This window comes from Parasteatoda tepidariorum, unplaced genomic scaffold, assembly GCF_043381705.1.
Source record: "Parasteatoda tepidariorum isolate YZ-2023 unplaced genomic scaffold, CAS_Ptep_4.0 HiC_scaffold_13, whole genome shotgun sequence".
NCBI lineage: Eukaryota > Metazoa > Arthropoda > Arachnida > Araneae > Theridiidae > Parasteatoda > Parasteatoda tepidariorum.
This window is the reverse complement of record NW_027261374.1, coordinates 49778-53958: the sequence shown is the minus strand read 5'-3', so window position 1 is coordinate 53958 and position 4181 is coordinate 49778.

Below are 4181 nucleotides of genomic sequence, written 5' to 3'. Positions count from 1 at the left end.
AAACAATTTTATTACAATGACGAATAAAAGTTATCGTGAAACAGAGATTATGCAATTTGACAGAGGTTATAGACTTCTAAGATGGGAAAACTTTCCCAAAAATATAGATCAACGTATGAAAATAATTTATGAATGATACTGAGTAAGGATTTATTTTCATTTGTTTGTATCTTTGTTTGCATTATGTTTGCATATTTAAAACCAATTTCGATAATATCAAATTTTTTCCCCCATAATTGAATATGGTCATTCGTAATTTTCTTTAAAATTTTATTTACGAAGAAATATTACAAACATAAAATGATATATATTTATAAACTAAACACTGAAACAATCAGATTTTGAGATGGCGGGATTATTTTTGCATTAATCAAAACTCTTATATTTCAGTAAAGTACAGACAAAGCAAGAATTTTTTTCTCTGAACTGAAAATAATCTTTCAAAATGAAGCGATAAGCAAGAAGAATTGGATGTTTTTTTTAAAATTAAGGTAACTGATAGATGAAAAATAAAGTTAAAAAGCATTTTGATAAGAAACAATAGCTCCATATCATCAGCTTTTGCATTGATAATGTGCAACTGGAGACAGATATTTCGGAAACAAGAGTGTGCTTATTTATTTTGAGGGGAAAAAAGATTATTGATTTGTCAATGATATGGAAAGGTATACCAAGTTTTATCGCTTCTTCCACAAGCTAATAAAGAATAAGAACTGACATTTAGTTTTGATATTAAAGATTTGACATATATTGTTATATTTAAGGCACGTGAATTTTTAAAAACTAATCGATGCAAACATAAAAAGTGTATTTTTATCTAAAATTTCTCCAAATTATCGCAGGGAATAAGTTGTAAATGAAAATATTAGTAAGAAATATTTTTTATGGAACGGTAGAGAATTGTAGAAGGAAACCGTAGCAATAGACTAACTGTAAGCGTCATTCAGGAATAATTATTAAGAAGTAACAAATTTCATAAAATATAAAGTTTCAGTGGAATCCATGAAATTGGAGAAAAAATGAAAAGAAATTTTTCATGGGTTACTATTTTTTCACAACATTATCCACATTAAAAATGCTATGTGATACATAAGTTTCGTGCTCTGGATATGAAACTTTTTGTTGATATGTCTCCAGTCTTCTAACTACAGTAAAATAAACCTAATGTATGTGGGAGCAGTCATCTAGTTAAATTTTAATAATTTATTTTCTGGTTTAAAAAATATTAAATTTTTATAAAATATAAATGTTTTAACAATAAAATATAAATGTTTCAAGAAAAATTTAAGACACGTTTCACTTTCGAAATTTAGTAAAGTTTTTTTTTTGGTTAATGGCGGGCACTTGAGTCTATTTCCCATTGGCCTCAGGAATGCCAGAATTGCTACTCTCTTATCGTTACCCAGTGGGCACCTATGGGTAAGCCACGGCGGTTTCCAAAGAGTGTAGAAGTAATACTTAAGTTACGTCGTGAGCTTTATAATGGGCAATTAGCAACGGTTTGGGAGACATTCCTGAGGATTATCCGTAGACATGCCATCACAATTTTGAGCCTCTTGAATGGCTCCCCCACTTTGGTAGCCCGGGTACCTAGCAAAGTCGAGCATTAAACAGTAGCTCGGCTTAACCCTATCCCGCCCCCATATGGGGCATCCAGGGAATACTATTGACATGAAGTGCGCGCACGTGACTGCGTCATTACAAAAGAAGAGGACACCAAGAAGAAAATTCAAGATCATGAAAGATGACAACACAATAGATCGATGAACTGACCAGTGAAGCTGCAATGTGAGAGTTGGTTAAAATTGAATATTAATTGTTAGCGTATGGTACTTGTGAAACGAAAGAAGTTCAGGTGCTGTGCGCAGCAACTGCTATCTATTGCCTCTCCCTCCGACCAGAAGGCTGGAAAGGTTAATTATAAAGCTCGGATGAGAAGACTAACATAAATTAAATCAGATTTTGACTTAAAATAAAAATGAAATAAAATAAAAATTTAAAACGATGTTAACAATATCTAAGACAGACAGAGTTTTTTAATCCAATTAGAATACAACATAAAATATAAGCAGGATAAGAGATAGGAAAACAGATGAATACATTATTGCCTTTACAGGTATACAGAATAATATAGGGGAGAAATAAAAAGTCTATTCAAAGCTTACATTTCAGTTGGAAGGAGTTGTAAAATAGTCAAAAGTTTAGTTTTTACCATAAATAAGACAGTTTTATGTGTTTCATATTATTGAACAGTAAAAGTCTACCAATTAAAATTTTACAAATTTCACTGTTTCATGTATCATCGTTTCACAGTATCTCATTTCACTGGCACACTACTAACTCATGTTTCCTAAATGGAAAAATGGAAGTCACGTAGATTCTGTTCGGTCTGTGAATCCAGAAAATCCCAGGGAAGAGAATCCCCATCCGGCTTCCCAATGGCGTTGCTGTGAAAAAGATTCTGATGATGCAGATTAGAGACGGATGACTTTAAAACGGCTGAATTGCGAAAGTCACCATAAGTGTAGGATGAGTTCAGGCCAAATCCTCAAAGCCTTTTCCAAAAAGTCTTAATAAAGATCTCCTCACTGCCTTTGTTTATTTTCTTTTGGTTCCTGTTTCATTTAATAGTAAAGTTCTTAAATTATTATTAACCAGGCAGACAGCAAATATGTGTTCTATATCTTCATAACTGTTGCAAACATTACAATTCGGGTATTTTCCGAATATGTTTGGCCGATAATTACCCTGGGCTCCATGGTTAGTTAGAAATTGATTAATTTAGAAGTTGGAATATATTTTTTGATTATTGACTTCTGGGATAAATTGGTTAGTTAGACGGTAGCTCTTATTATTGTCATCCCGTCTTTGCTGCCGTGTTGAAAGATTATTCTTCATAAGTTCTGTTCTCGTTGTCTGTTTTGATGGTATGTCTTATAGATCTATTGTTGATTTTTGACATGCAAATTTGGCCTGTCTGTCAGCTTCTTCATTGCCTTCATATCCCTTATGGGCTTTAATCCAGTGGAATTTAGTAATATTTATGTAAGTATTTTTTTTCATTTCAACTGGGTAATGATTCGTGTTTCTGTGCTGTGCTAAAGGCTAGAAGATTGACTGCAGTGTAAGTCAGAATATATGTTTGTTTAACTATTGATATAATTTTGGTGTATCCAGTGGAGTGATTGAAGTATTGCTTATAATTCTGCTGTGAAAACTGATGAATAATCTGTAAGTCCAAATTTGCGGGACTCTACAAGACAGCCATCGAAATAGATTACGAATGCACGTCCTATTTTGTATTCACCATTATAAATTAGCCTAGAATCGTCCATAAATATCTCAATTCCATCTTTTGTTGGCAAATTGTCAAAATTTAGGGATTTTTATTCTGCGGGATGTAATGGTTGGAAGACTGGTAATGATAAGTATGTATCTTCAGTGCTTTTATGAAAATAAATCTAATGGAATGGTCCCAGCCAATGCTTGTAGTACATCTGCCGAGTTCGTTCGGTTAGCTTTTGTTATGGAGAGAAGAGGAATTCGTTCTATTTTTTTAAAAGTCTGTTAAGATTATGGTTCCTTGAGACTTGACTGAGACTTTATTATTGTTCCAGATTTCGGATCCATAAATGATTAATTTTTAAGTGATCAATTATCCGAAGACATTCTATCACAATTTTGATCTACTTAGAGTAGATGACTCCCCCGTTTTGGTAGCCCGGGGGCGTCTGTGCGAAGTCGAGCACTTAATGGTAGAGTAGTTTAGTCTTGCTTTAGTTGCAGTTTTTTTAATCTTGTTCCGAAAACGTTTTTATATTTTCTTCATTTACGTATCAATTTTCGACGCCTAATATATTTATGTTAACTTTATTTTCGAAAAAGATTGCAGGCAAAAATAATAGGAGCAATCATTACAAATATACATGTATATATATACACTCTATAATAAAAAAATCGACGTACCATGAAGGAGTTATCCGATTGAAACGAAAATTGGTGGACAGGAAGACAATGTACAGAATAGTAAATAATTAAAATTTCAGAACAATTGAATAAATAATTTATTGCAGAGTTACAGTAACAAGTTCAATAAGGTGTTGACCCGCCTCTAACCTGGATACAAGCTGCCACACGGCGTGGCATAGACCGATAAAGCTCCCGGATGGTCTCTTGCGGTA